This window comes from Molothrus aeneus, chromosome Z (assembly GCF_037042795.1).
Source record: "Molothrus aeneus isolate 106 chromosome Z, BPBGC_Maene_1.0, whole genome shotgun sequence".
NCBI lineage: Eukaryota > Metazoa > Chordata > Aves > Passeriformes > Icteridae > Molothrus > Molothrus aeneus.
In genome coordinates, this window is record NC_089680.1 from 6461202 (window position 1) to 6476908 (window position 15707).

General features: G+C 42.1%; 1 protein-coding gene across 17 annotated transcripts in view; it reads left to right on the forward strand.

The window, feature by feature from the left end:
- The window catches only part of CELF4 (CUGBP Elav-like family member 4), a 712394-nt gene that overhangs the window by 450226 nt on the left and 246461 nt on the right, over window positions 1-15707 (forward strand). The gene's annotated exons all lie outside the window — the stretch shown is intronic.

Here is a 15707-nt window from a genome sequence, read left to right on the forward strand (position 1 = left end):
CAATTATAATATTTTGAACTTTAACATTAAAATCAGGATATCTGTCTAACATCTTTCCTGTATGTTTCTAAGCTCTTTGCAGACAGTAATTAACTGAATCTGATAACAATTCTGAAAGTTTAGGTGATTGGAGGCACTGAGTGCCTGAGTCTTCAGGTCCTTAATTAGTGGCAGAGTGAGGAATGGAGCCCAGGAGTCCTGACTCCTCGTTCCTTGATTTGACCATCTGATGTTGTCTCACATAAAACATAGGAAAATATGGATCAGACTATCTCTCTCCCCATCCCTCCTCATCTTGTTCTAATTACCTATCCATATTTAATCTATTTTATCAATGCCAAATACCTCACCAATCCTGCTTTGGGTCATGCCCTGTGATACTTAGGTTACTCCATAATACTCTGTCTTGTGATCATAACCTTTCCCTTGAGATATCCCCCCTCACCTGCTCTAGTACCACAGTGGCTATTAATTATATCAAAAGATCACCTCCAGCCACCTAAACCAGAGAATCCAGCCAAATACTTTTCCTTTCTCCATCAGCAGGAACATAGAATCACATAATCATGGAATCACTGAATAGTTTGGGTGGTAAAGGACCTTTAAAAGTCTTTTAGTCCAACACCCCTACAATGATCAGGGATATCTTCAGCTAGATCTGGTTGTTCAGAACCTACTCCAACCTGACCTTGAATGTTTCCCAGGAGGCAGCTTGCTGAACATTGAAGGACTTTTTGCTTGTGGTGAGGTTTACAAGCACATCTGGGCTGGTTTTTTCCTCACCACGTGCCCAAGTTTGCACCTTTCCTTAACCACTGCTAAGCACACTCCTTTATCATTCATCCTGACAAGTTTAAATTTGTCTTTCTCTTCAGGTAGGGACAATACCTTAAGGCAGGTAATATATACATCCCTTTCCCATCTATGCCACTCCTGACATGTTGGATTCTAGATTAAGCTCTTGCACTCCCCTTTGCTTGCTTGGGAAGAGCAGGGGGCCAGATGGAGGGATGGGGATGTGGTGCTGCCTCGATGGCAAAAACACAGGTCAATGTGCTCAAAGCATTCTTCACATCTCCACCAAGACACATTTCAAAATCCCTTGCCCACAGCTGCAAAGGGAGCTGTGGCAGGGTTTGACTGTCTCCCTGCTTTGTTTCTTGAGGTGTCTCATTCCTGGTGGTGAGGTGAGGGACAACCTTCACCTGCTCCTTTCAGGTATTTTGGTACAGCTGGGGGCAGCCAATCCTCGCATGTATGGACTCCACCTGCCTCAGTCTCTGCACTGCTTCCAGTGTGCATCATCCTGCCCCATGCTACCATCTCCCTGATAATTAATAAGTGAGTCATCTTCTCCTGTGGCCTCAAAATGCATTCAAGCTGTCAGTGGGACATTTATTTATTTATTTTGTTGTGGTTAGAGGACTACTCTCCTAAACAAGGAAAGGATAAATAAAATCAACTCAGACAAGGTTATTTCACATTCCTAATTTCCAACACTATTTTTTTTTTGCTAAAATCCCACATTGCTTGTTCATGTTTTTCCCCTTTCCCTCTCCCACCTGCTAACAAAAAAACAAAATACATTTTCGAATCAAGATAAAGCTATCAAAGAACTAACTAAACATGATTAGAAAGGACCTCTCCTTAATGGGAAAAAAATCATGATTTAGACCTGGCTGCTTTCCAAATATCCCTGTGCAATCAACCAAAGAAACACATTTTAGAAAACAGAATTGTAAAAGTAACTTTGAAGAATCGGTTGCCATGGAAACAGATCTGTAAATACTTAACTGCAAACATTAAGTGACACAGTGATATTCCAGAGCTCAGGATGCTTTAAAAGGATGGCAAATTTCACCCAGCTCTTTAAATAATCAACTCGGCTGTGCTTTGATTTTTCTTCTTTTTTTCCTCTTCTCCTTTCTTTTTTTCACACTATTCAGTGCAATCGCATCCCTGTTCTCAGGCATGTGTGATAATGGAAATGCCAGAACTATTTTATAAAAGAGAGTCCTGATCTTTTATAACATGGAAGCAGGGAGGGAGGATGCAGCGCCAAATACAGAGTCAGAGCAACCTGTGGAGTCTGAAAATATAGCTCAAATTCATTCTGTTTCCCTATAACTGCAGGGTCAGAAGAAAGTGTGATTGATTGTGGCTTTTCACTGCAAGAAAAACCACAAACGACCAGCAATTTCTTGTCATCTGCCAGGGAAGAATCAGATGCAACGAAATAAAAGGGTTATGGGCAATTTTAATTTAAACAAGTGGGCACATTTATGTTGTGTTCTACCTTTAAATCTTGGCTCAGAGTTAACTCACTCCCAGGTTCCCCAGTACGTTTCAAGACCCAACTCCTGTTGAATTCAGTGGAGTAAGTGTTCCCTCATCCCTTGGGGAGTCAGGGCCTCACTTCTTTCTTGTCATGAAGCATCCATCCATGCCTCATATGCTTATCTGGTCCAGTTAAGTAGGTGACTTCATCTGAAACCTCACGTGTTTGAGGGGCAAAACCTCTCTCCCCTGCTAAAATCAGAAAAGAGAGCATTGATGTTTCCTCCTGGGAGAACAGTGAGGGCCAGCTGCTGATAGACCTTTCCCTGGCTGCAGGTGCTGATTATGGAAGACTTTTATAAGCCTGCTTTCCCAAGATTTTGAATGATTGAATTTTCAGACATACTTCAAAAGGTCTACATGTTGTCCCCAGCCTCAGGGGAGGTGAGATGGGTCATCAGCACCACAGAGTGAAGGAAATCTTTAGGGATGGTCACGACCTAGTACATGATAATAGAGTGAACTGTGGTTATTCACCTACTCCCATCAGATGCCTCTTAATAGCTTTGCTCATCTGCTTGAAGTTTTGCAATTTAGGTTTTGCTGCAGTTTAAAGCCTAACACAGGCAGGTTAATTTAACTTGTAGAAATCTTTTGGGCAAGGTGATTCCTCTTTGGCTTCTGACAGATTCTGCTCAGAGCTTCCCAATACTGCTAAACTAGCATATGACTTTTCCAGAGTAAGGGGCTAGCAGAGAGGAGAGGATATTTTCCCACTACAACTCTGCTGTTGGCAAGCACTTGGATTTGAACCAAAGATCCTCACTGCTGAGCAACAGCCTGTGAGTATCTGCAAACATGGGTTTAGCTGTTGCTTTAGGAGGACCTTTAATAACCTGCTTGTTTTCATCGTTCTGGTTGGGTTTGAGGTTTTCTCTTCCCCATGGGCTGGCTGTGTTATCCTACTGAAAGCTGAGCAGTATTATCCTTTAAGCTGATTTTTCTGCCCAGCTTAGGAAAAAAAGGGACAGGCAGAGGAAAGAAAAAACATAGAGGCCAAGGATGCAAGGAAAAAACAGGAGGGGACAGAGAAAAGCAGTTTGAAAGGAGCCCTGATCTCTATAGTGATCACCTTTTACTTACCCATTCTATTTGCTGGAAGTCTGTACGACTGCAAGAAATTCATCCATTCCCTATCTAGTCTAGGGGTTACTAAAATGGACAGTGAAACAGAGATAGAGGGATAAACCTACACACAGATAAGTTACCAATCAATTTATATATATAGATGTATATATATTTTTTTTTTCCTAAGAGGTGTCTTTATCTCATATAGCTGAAAAGTTCCCACCTGGATCTCTCCTCTGCACAGCTTGCCTATCTCTGTATCTCACATAGATGCCATCTGTCTGGGAACCTCTGAGAGAAACCTGTGTGATCTTTGTGGAGGGAAAGTGAGGAAAAACACATTTTCCTTTGCCTTTTTCCACTCCCTCCTGCTCCCTCCTCTGGATGCATGCTTCAAGGAGATGTGTGCATGTCAGGCAGAACTCAGCCCAGGGCAGGGAGAGGAGAGGTGGCTCTCATTTGCAAAATCTGCAGTGTTTTCATCCTTGGCATGGTGGTGATGGGGTGGGGGAGAGGAAGGGGCTATGGCATGTCACTTCACTTTATCACTGCCTGGGCTCTCGCCTTGTCATTCGGCACTTGCCATGAATCTAAAGAGAGTTTGGCCTTAATAACTTCACACAAGTACTGCACTGCCAGTGACTTTAGAGACGGGTGACAGCAAGCAAGGAATTATAATGAATTGCTGCAAATGCCTTCTTCACACAAATTACAGTTATTTTCCTCTGAGCCTGCAAGCCTTCCCACATCAGGATTTTTGTTCAGAAGATAGGGTAGGGTGTTTTTGTGTCTAGGGAGGCAGACATACATTTTACCATTGCAGCTGGACCCCTTCACCCTTTTCTTTCCCTTCTGCCTCCCTGGGGTTTTTTTTTGCTGTTGGTTTGTTTCAGATATTTTTTTTCTCTCATGCAGTCAGAAAACTGATTTTCCCACTGAAAACAGCACAGTGCTCACAAGCCACCCTGTACTTTAAAAGAGAGTGGAAGGAAGTTTGGCCCTTGTGATGACTGCAAAAATTTAATTTGGGGTAAACATCTTTCCTTTCCACCCCAGTTATCTAAATTGGGCTGTGAATGTCCCCCTCTCCACCGAGGGCTGTTGTCGCTCTGGTTGTTCGTCCATCCTGATAGGTATGTCCTATTGAGGATGCTCTCAAACAGCACTCCTGCTTTCATTAAGGCAGCTGTTTGGATCTCAGTAGGGTGGGGTACTGTTCCTGCAAGCTTTGTTTGGCTGTTCAGCACCCCAAGTGCCCATGGCTGGTTCAGGCTGACTGTCACTGTTGCCCATAAGTAGATTCAGCTTTGTCAGTCTGTGATGTATTTGGGTTCTGACCATTGAAGAGGGCAAATATCACCCAAATACAGCATGACTTCTTTTAGACTGGTGTTAATGGCCAGTATATGGCCAGAACATGGCTTATAACCGTTTTTCATTTCTCCATCAGTCTCCATCCTTTCCTTTAACAGATATTTTTAGCAGTAGTGAAGTGATGCAGTCCTTGGCATTTCTAAGAAGAAATTGTCTGCACAGACAGGTAAATTGCCCTAAAATCTCCTTGGTGCTAACACACAGCCAGAATCCTCCATCTTAATGTTCGTCCCGGAGCCTTTGCTAGGGTTCAGATCGTAGCTATTCCTTGGCTGAGGACAGAAGATTGTCTTCTTTTGTCACTCCCTGTGCTGAACACAAGACTGGAGATGACACTGTGCATGAGTTCAGGTGATTTCAGTGGTGGTCTGCAGAGAGCAGAGGATATATGCCACACAGAATCAAGAAGAGCCTCCCCTAAGGTGCAAAAACAGAACTGTCAGGCAGTCACTTTGTGCAGCTCTGCAAAGGTCACTTCTGTTCTGGCAGAGCATCTTCTAAAATCACTAGAGTAAATGGGAAGATTTATTTTGCCTGCCCTGCTTTTTGTTACAGACTGGGAACACAAGATAGTTTCTCCACACAAGTCAGAAGTGTAACTCTAAGGGCACTTTAACCTCATCAAGTTTAGATATTTAAAAGACTCTCTAAAGAGTTTTGATTGAGAACACAAGTCAGCTGAACTCTGTACAGTTCAGGCAGCTTCTCACTCTTTCTCAGCATAATCATCCATACAACGAGGCCTTGCTTCAGCTGTTCAGTTCTTAGATTGGTTTTAAAACACATTATTTGTGCTATTGCCCGTGTTACTTGTTTAGTTAGCAGCTGTCATATGTCAGGATCAACTGAGCGATGATAATGCGCAGCAGAAATATTTCAATTATACATGGAGCTATTCTTAAGCATTTAAAAAAAGAGGGATGTCTGTCATCCAAGCCCGTGTTATCCCAGAGGTGCACACCTGCTGCTGCTGGGTCTCAGGTGCATTCAGGACAGGTGTTTCATCTTCTGTTTTCATTGGAAATGGGTTAGATTTTGTGAGGGGTTTTGTGTGAAGAGAGGAAGTTCAGTTACAAGGTGTTCTGAGAAAAAAGGGACTGAAGAGCAATATTATTAAAAAGTGAGCTGTTTCAGTGAAGGTTCTGGGAGCAACATGCTTGCCTTTTCCTTAACCCAGTGTGCCTTTGAGTCGCCACTGACTTGGTTACTGGCAGGGAGAGTCTGCTGCTGCAGGCTCTGCAGTGTCAAAGCAGTTAAAGGGACACTGCCAACATGCTCTACCTCCTCAGGAACAGAATGTGAATTACAAGTAGTTCCAGGTGCTATGTTTGTCCTTGAGGATCCTTTGCTGATTCCTGTTGTCTCACAAACATGTTTTGAAACGCCTCTCCTTCCCTTGCTGCCACGTGAAAGCCCAGTGACGGACTGCCAGTCGCCAAGAGAGTGCTGCAAAGTCCCTCCCTGGGTAGAAGGGTGATAGTTTCACTTTGTCAGTCTCCCTGCAAAAAAAAAAAAAGCATGTGGTGATGGTACCCTGCATCGTGAGCCTTGTCAATAAATTTATCTATTGATTTCCAAGGCTAGGAAGACATTCCCAGGCAGCATCAGCACCTGCTCTTATGGAGTTTTCCCAGACATCCACAGCTGGCCTTTGTCACAGATAGGACATGCTGCCTGGATCCACAGGCCCTCCCTGTGCAGCCATTTGCAGGTTATAAAGTATGGCTTCTTTATTTCTTTGCAGTTATGTCAAAAACTGAGCCAGCTTCTTTAGTGCTCAAATCACAATTGAATTGGGCAGGGTTAGCAGTTAAGAAAATCTATATTTAACGTGGAGGTGACTAAACATTATTGGTGCCATCTCACAGGCACCTGATATTGCAGCTACTTTTGTCTATGGCTCTAAAATCAGGGATGAACCTGCAACAACCTTGTACTATCACACAGGATGGAAGTGTGGCCCTATAGTCTAAAATTATCCAGCTACCAAAGCTTATGCGCTGCCATCCATTTTTTGGGCCCATTGTGCCTTCTTCTGCCTGCAAGGGAGGCAGGTCTAAGGACACTTATTTGATGAGTTACATCAGGTCAACAGAAAGAGGACATTAAACTGTGTATAGCAGAAAAATCTCTAATATAGGAGCTGTGTGTTAAACACTGTGGTGTTAATATGCCCAAATCAGATGTGAGCATACAGTCAAATTGCATCAGTAAAGCAGCTAGCTCTGCTACAATCTTCAAGTTTTAACATTAGTTTTGTGTAGAAGAATAGAAAATAGATTTTCTGCAACTGGGCATTAATCCCAGATTCTATCAGAACCCAAGGTTGAATCTGAAACTTTTTGAAACACTGTTAAAGCATCAAAAACATCAAAGACATTTGAAGCAGCAGTATCTAAGATCAGCACTTTTTTTCATGTGCCCGAAGCTTTTGTGATCCTTTAGCTGGTTCCATGTACCTGGATAATGTTTACCATGGCCTTATTTAAAATAGTTAAACCAAACACTAATATTCCTTTAAGAGGGCAATGGATTCCACCTTACTTTAAAACTGCCTGAGTGAATCAAGTGAAAGTGGAAATGTCCTCACAGTCTTCTGCCCTTATCTAACAAAATGAACCCAAGCAGGAAAGCTGACTTAAGCAACTGCAGTTTTGTCAACATTTGGTTTTGTTCTGGGTCGGAATAAAAAGGCAGAATATCAAAACCTGTATTGGGGTGAGGAGTTCTGGAAACACTGAAACTTTTTTTTAGTCTGACATCTTTGATTGAAGAAAAACATTTAGGCTTTTCTCAAATTGAAATTCAATTTCCAAGTGGCCAGACCTGAGCTGCCGCGGTGCCTCAGGCAAATGCTGTGGGTGGGGGGCACCGTGGGATTTGTAGCCTGGCAGGGGAGCCCAGCCCTGTGAAGGATGGGGATGTAAGACAGCTAAACTATTGCTCTAACAAGAAATGGCTTTCAGCACTGTTATTTGAATTGTGGGAAAATTCCACTTTCATCAGAAGTCCTTCTATTATCTTTTTTTTTTCAAACAACAGATAATTATCCCCATTTAAAGGAGAAAATGGTCTGTGGGTTTATTAGAGAAATGGGGACATTTGACCTAAAACACATTCTTGAAAGGTGGAATTAAGTGTTCTGTGCATAATTTTGAAGGGAAAGGAAAAAAAAAAAACCACAAAAGAACTCAAAACAAAAACTCTCCTCTCCCTCTCAACATATACAAATGGTTTATTTGATGTGATGTTTGTGACTCCAGTGAGTTTGACCAATGTTCTTCATTAAGAATCCACTCATTTACTGGATTTTAAGACATTTATGGCAGGTATCACAACTTATTTTCTGTTGCATAATTTAATGTTATTACTAATTAAATGCAATAAGAGTAATGAATGCAGTCCTCAGGCTTGAGCAAACTCAGTGACTTGAGCACTTCAGGTTGTGTTATTTTTAGTAAGACTTTCTCAAAAAACAATAACAACAACAAACCAAACCAAAACAAACAAAAGACCATAAAAAAAGAAAATTCTGAATATTTTTTACAAAGTAAGAAGTTTCAGAGCTGTAGATGTACACCATGCACAATTACATGCCTTACATGTCTTAATGCATTAGTTCAGGAGCGTGGAAGGAGTTGTATGTCATGGCTGTGAGGTTCCTGATTCTAGCAAAAGAGCAGTAGTTGCAAGTGGATTACAGCAGCTCTCTAGTTAGACACCTGTCTTCTTTGTAGAGAAACTTTCCCTATGCCTCTTTTAATTCCTTCCCTATTGCTCTTTCATTGCTATTTCCAATAAGTGGAAGTGAGGAAAAAACCTGACTTTGAGCTGTGTGTTGTTCTCTTCTATCTTCTCCCTGTTGGGTATCCAGAGTTACAGCTCCACACAGGTTGGTGGTGAGGGAGGTGCTAGTGGCGATAGGAGATTTTATGAGAAGGAAAAAAGATGGTTAAATATTTCATTTAGTGAAGTCTGCCTCAATCCTCAGAGAAGTAGAGAAAAAAAGAAAAAAAAAAGGATTGTATTAAGGGGTTTTAAGGGAATAGGAAGAGTGATGTCAAAGAACTGGGTGGAATGGAAAGTATTTTAAGGAACACAGATGTGTGGAAATACAGATTTATGGAAGGAACTGAGAGGTGTATTGGGTATTTCAAGAGAGACAGATGCAAGAGATCAACTTGCTCTTCATCCTCTTCTCCCACGGTTCTGCAGAGGTCCCATCATCAGTGAGGAATGGAGAAAGATGGGCCTGCTGTAGGGAAGGCAGAGCCGGGATGCTCAGTCCTGGGTGGGGATCAGGCAGAGGAAATGCTTGGTCAGCTTAGCTTTGAATGAATAACAGAGAAGCCAAGAGGCAGAGAGAGGAGGAGAGGCGATTTTGGATGCTTTGTTAATTTAAAAGTGCAGTAGCACAGCAGACCCTGTACTTGATGTCACCGATATGAATTTCAGGCCTTTTCTTCTCAGAGAGCATCAGAGAAGGAAGCAAGAAAGGCAGAGGTGACCTTCAGCCTTTCCCTCCCTAAAGAGCAGAGGGAAAGGGCTGTCAGATGCAAAGAGGTCAGAGGAGCTCTGGCTGTTACCACCCACCACCAGGAGAAAGGCTCATCCCTGCTTGTGTTTTGAGCAACAAAAAGAGATCTTGAGAGAAAGCAAACTTACTACATATCTTGCTGTAATGGATTTTAAATGCCTTTATTTACCAGCATTTGCAATAGTTTTCTGTTGGTATCAAGACCTCACCAGCTAAAGATAAAGGAATCTTTCAATGTACTGTGGATGGGGCCAGGAAATAATTCTCCTGCTCTCTCTGTTTAGCTTTGCATATTTGACCCTGTGAATTATGGGGGTGAAATGGAGAGAACACCATCTTCCAAGGCAGCAAGCACTACCTGGCAGAAGACAAGGACCAACACTATAAAGTCTAATGCAGCAAATTCTGTTGTCTCCTTTAATATCCACAGTATTTCACCTGGAGAGACATAGTTCAAAACCCAAAATGTGCAATGCTAAAGTAGATAAGTCTACTGCTGTTTGCCATGGTTTACTTCATCCTTGGCTAGAAGGAAATCTGATCAGTGGTGTAAATCCAAATTCCTTTTCTTCAGAACACTTGCCGACAATTTGGACAAGAAATTCACTTAGTGGATAAGTTAAGTGGATAACTTAGTGGCTAAGTTTTATTTCTAGCCACCTTTATATGCTGAAGTTCTGTGAAACATACCCAGCTGTCTAGTTCCTTGTCCCCCCGCTCCCCACCCATGTTTTCTAAAGATAGTTCAAGCAGGTTCAGTTTATTACAGAATAGTTGGGGTTGGAAATGATCTCTGCAGTTCATTTAGGTCAGCACCAGGAGGGGTTGGAGGTATTTTTGATTTATGAGATAAACTGCCAGAACAAAGAGAAGCCAGCTAGACTCTGCTGCTTTTATTTGTGGTTACTAAAGAGCAGGTTTCCTTGTCATACATCCCACACTTCATTTAGAGAAGGAAAGTGCTGGCTTTACCAAAAAGTTTCTGCCTCCTGTTAAATGTGGAATAATAAAAGTCAGTGGCAGACAGCAGTGGAATTATTGCTTCAGATACTGAAGTATTTAATTTTTCAAGCAAAGGGTAGAGGGCTAAGACAGAAAGTTTAGGTGTGGTGTGCAGGAGCTCTATCTAAAAACACAGTCTTCATTTTGGCTTTGGCTGAGATACAAGAAGATGCCCATCTTAGCAGTTAGTAAAATCTGCTCCCTCAGCTTCCCAAAGCCTTTCCTACTTTTAGGAATGTAGCTAGGTCCTTCACTGGAGACAGCTCTTTACCACAAACATGTCCTCTATACTTGTATGATCTTTCCCAAACCCACCAGTGAGGCTCAAAGAGAGCCTTGACCTCCTCTGTCTTCCTTGGAAGTCTGATGGTGTCCTCTAGACTTCCTCACACTTTTGTCTTTGACACCCTTGGGATCCTGGAAAGACCGTGAAACCAGTTCTATGCTTCACCATTAGTGCTGTTTTCACTGGGCATATGAATTCCCTAACTATGGTACAATCAACAAGAAAAAATGACACAAATTTTGGCATTTTACAAGAAAAAGCACTAAAGGGTTTCATGGTTTCACAACTGTGCCAATGTACAAATATTCAAAAGTGATGAATAAGACCCCCAAAAAATCCTAGCAATGATCAGCTTAAAAAGATTTTTATTTCCCTTAGTGGTTATATTTGGCTTCTTATCATTTCTCTTGTAGTTTTCACGTCTTCAGGGCTCAGGACTTGGTTCATATTTCCAAGCTTTTGTTGTTCACAGCAATTCATGTCTGGAAAGGTATTTATTTTTTGACTGAAAACCCGTGATTTGTACACATAATTGCAGAACTCTGAGAGGAGTCATGGTTCATATTCTGACATTCAAAGCAGTTGCTGGTGTTGGTAATATAGGTTCATTACCACTGTTCTAGGGGCTTCTTTGAAACTAGCAAGTATGGTTTTAAGCACATTAGAAATTCAAGCAGAAAAAAAAACCTTGATAAAAGAAGCCGTTAGCAAATAGCTGGTCTGCTATGACAAAGATGGTTCTTAAACTGTGTAAAGTTTTGTGGGGAATTATTTTTCATGAGGTGTGTGCTAGTAATGTCTTTGATGCTTGCATCCCTGAGGAGGATATGTACATCTTTTAAAGTGTTCCTGGAAATATTCCCTGTGAATTCATGCAAGAATTCACAAAGTTTAGCATCAATTTTCTTTAGCTCTAAGCAACCTCTCAGATGTATTTCTCTTGCATTCTAGGTATAAGAGGCAGTGGCCACTCAGTGAACCTGGAAGGAGGGGGTCTTGGATATATATTTTTCCCCCTTTACAGCAAAAGACAAGCGTTTCCTCATGTAAAAGGGACCAAAAAAATTGAGGAAGATAAGACAAAACCTGTGCCATGTGCAGCAAAGATTCCTCTGAGAGGACCCAGTGGCTTAAGAAAGACCCTTTGAATGATCAATTCCCTTATGTTGTTCATTGATTTTCTCCTGGTTTTCTCTTATCTTTCCTTTCCTGTTGATATCTCTTTAATTGACTCCTGATTACAGATTACACCAGTTACAAACTGTTATTTGTCAAACAATGGAGCCAGGCTTCTCTCTGTGGCTCAGAAAAATGCATGAAGCTTTTGATAGTTTTTGGAGGTTCAAACTGAACAAACGGTGGGGAACATAAGAATATCTGGTGGTAATTGGCAAAGAAGGAATCTGTATAGAGTCTTCCTCAAGCAACTACCTTGTTTACACTCCCAGGCCTTTATACTGCTAGGAAATCCTGTATCCTGCAAGAATTACAATGCAGTAGAATCTGCAACTGAGTTCAAAATGTGCTTCTCGGACTCATTATCAACTTCAGCTCTGTTTGCAATGCTTAGCATATAAATTATTTAAATTAAACAAACTACATAAATTATTCAAGTTTCTTCCCCCCCTCCCCTTATCTTTAACAGACACTGCAGAAGTTCAGTGCTAGTTGTGTCACACTTCACTGCCAATCAGATAGGAGTGTTAAAGGCATCTTACAGAGCTGGCAGTGCCTAAATGACCATGAGGCTCTAAGGAGGCAGCTACCAAAAGCTGAATGACAGTGACCCTGGAACAACCCACCACCAGTGATGGGCAGCATCCTGCTCAGCAGTGTAAGCAAGGAGGGAGTTACAAAGGGAATCGGTGCAATCCAACCTTGTTAAATTCTTTCTGCTTTGCCTTTGGGTGTCTCCAGAGCTTGTTGCTCTTGCTGTGGGGAACCTGAGGTTGTCATCAGCCATGCTGTGAGCAAATCTAGTGCAATGTTAAGGGCCTTTCCCCTTAGGAGACATTACCTTGACCTGGCTCCCTTATCCCCTGGTGAGGTACTTAAAATCATCAAAGGAATGTGGCCTTGTTCTCTTCAGCTGTCTCCTTTCCTGTCATCTGCTTTTGCATCACCTTCACGGCCAAAGTCCACAGTGGCTAGAATGAAGCTCTGACTTGAAGGCATGTGCAATCTCATGTTTCTTTAGGGCCTCAGCCAGGTCTCTGTTTAGGTGCTTCATGTGGGCAGTCATGGCTCCTGGCTCCAGGAGGGCAATAAATACAGAGACTGCTTTAGAGGGAGGGCTGTTTTGTAGACAGCCATCAGGGATAGGCAACAATAAAGTGTAATTATAATAGGAAACATGATCAGAGCCCTTAGTTTCAGTGGACTGTCTGAATTGCTCATTATACACTGGTCTTTTCTTCCCTCTTTTGTTCTTGTTGTTTTCTTAATTTCACATTTCAAATATGATTTAAGAAAGCAGCTCTACCATGTTCCCTGATTTTGCTCTGATTGATTTGTAAATCTGTGAGGACATGGTTGAGTTAGATTTCTGAGAATGTCCAGACATTGTGATACATCACAGCCGTGGGCTTTGTGGGGGCCATATTTTAGCTGTAGGGAAACAAATAAATTCTTTTGTTCATCACAGTCTCCATAGAACATCCATGTGATGGTTCAATACAGGTGTAAATAATAGAAGATAAATTCCAAGATATTGATGACTGACTGTTTAGTCTTGAGTTAGTGTAGCTAGCAAGGATTGACATCAATCCAGGCCGGAGGGGAGTGAGACAGATAAACTTATATTAAATATATAAATCATTTGAAGAACATAAAGATGGGCATGGCATGATCCTTGTTGAAGTGAGAGAGCAGTACAGATCATACTGCAGGAGGAGATGATGCCAAGAGCTATCTGCTGAGACATGGTAAAGTATCAGAGCTTCATCCCCTCTCTTCATGGCTTGAGCATCCCTACAGACCAGGCAGAAGAGCCACAGAGGAGGAGCCTTTTTGCCACTTCAGAGAATCTGAACCTGCTAGAAAGGAGCCTCAAGGCTCAAATGATGTGAGTGTGATTGAAAACACATTGCCACTGCCCATCACTGGTGGTGGGTTTTTCCAGGGTCACTGTCATTCAGCTTTTGGTACCTGCCTCCTAAGAGTCTCATGGTCATTTAGGCACTGCCAGCACTGTGAGATGCCTTTAACACTTGTGACTTGACAGTAAGTCTCATGATACTCAGGGCTTTCCAATTTCCCACACTCTTACAAGTATTTGTGCATATAAAAACCTGGTTTTCTTTGATTTAAACAGAATAAAAGATTACATCCCAACCACAAGTTCCGGAGAACCTGAACTTTTAGAGCACAGAAGAGCAGAAAAGAAACAAAATTACTGAGAGAAATAATTGAAAAACAAAGCAGAACAAGAACCATTTCAATCCCCCCTCATTATTCAGGGCAAGCAAAGAGAACATATTCTCCTATCTCATTTTTCAGCAGTTTGGGGTTGCTGAAAAACAAGCAGGTGAGAGATATGTCGTATTCATTAAAGATGGATGTGGCGTGCTTCTTTCTTTTTTGACCACCAAGAGATGACATTCTGTGTGTGGTGATAACTAAGAGGATAAGATGGTGTTTCTATTGGTTTCATGCTTGCCTGTATTGGAGCAGATAGATGTAATCACCCTGGAGATACTGTATTTACTTCTCTTTACTTATTTACTGTGTTTCTTTTATTTCACTTTAGGGGACTAGGCTGGAATTGACATTTCTTTCTCTTCAGCAGCAGCCTCCTCTCTCAATGCAGAGTCTCTGGGCTCTGAGTTAAGCCAGACAGTGGAATGGACCTGCTGTAAATAGTGCTGATAAATTGGGTAGATAACACAGCATGGCCCGGTTTACCCCAGTGCACAGAGTAATAAAAAGGAGCTTCCGCCTCAGAAAGGTCACGGTATTGACAAGGGGAGCGATTGTGGGGATGGCAGTCGTGAGACGCCTGTCACTAAAGTCACTTTTCCACAGGAGATGCTGAAGGCCTTTTCCTCACTGCCCTCACCCCTCACAGCTCTTGATTTAGTGGTGCTGGGAGGTCTGGGAACATGAGGATCCCTGGTGCCAAAGAGAGCTGAACTGAAAGGCTCAGTTGGATCTCAGTTGGATCTCAGTTGGATCTCAGCTGGATCCCGCCAATCCCAAAATGGCCAATTATGCAGGGACTTTTCCAACTTGACCAAAATGGGGTAGACGCCCCAGAGCTGGCCTAAGCATCTTTAGATGGTTTTTCACCACAGCCTGTGGAGCCACAAGGTCTTAGTGAGAGGCATGGTGCCACCAACCTGTCACAACACAGCCAAGCAGTTCAGTGGTTTCATGTGGTAATTTTAAAAAAGGCTTTTTTCAATCCTGTGCTTACATTTCTCAGTTCATACACCAGAGAGAACCATAATAGCCAACAGAGGGCCCACCTAATAGACATCATTGAAACATAATTTTGGAGACACCAGATCACTTGTGGGTCACAGACACTGAGCAGAACTTGCTCAGGTGTGCCTGGCATGATGGAGATCAGCTGGAAAAGTAGCTCCAATAGATAATTAAGAGTCTCAGACCACTCTAGGGAAACCTGCACCCAAAAGTCTGGTCCTCAACAGCCCTGCCTGCCCCTTTGAGCAGTCAAAGCAAATGTATGTTCAACAGACCAAAGCAGAGATGATAGAACATAGAGTGCAGTGGGGTTGACATGCATCCACAAATAAATTGAATAATCTCTAAGGTCTTGCCTAGACTTGTGGTCCTTTTCATGTCACAGCACTTTTAAACAGTTTTCCAATTAACATACCCAATATTAGGACTGAAAATTCAGGTCCAACAAGGTCTCATTAAAAACAAGGCATACAGCCCACCAGCTGAATTCCATGGACCATGCCAATTGGTACTTGGATGTGACATGATTATAGCACTATATGATATAGCATTATAATATAATATAATAATATAATGCTATGATATAGCATTATAATAGCAGCCATTCTGTGTCACATCAAAGGTCCTTGTAGTCCAACAACCTTCCCCAACACTGGCCAGCAAAGCATAATTAAAAAA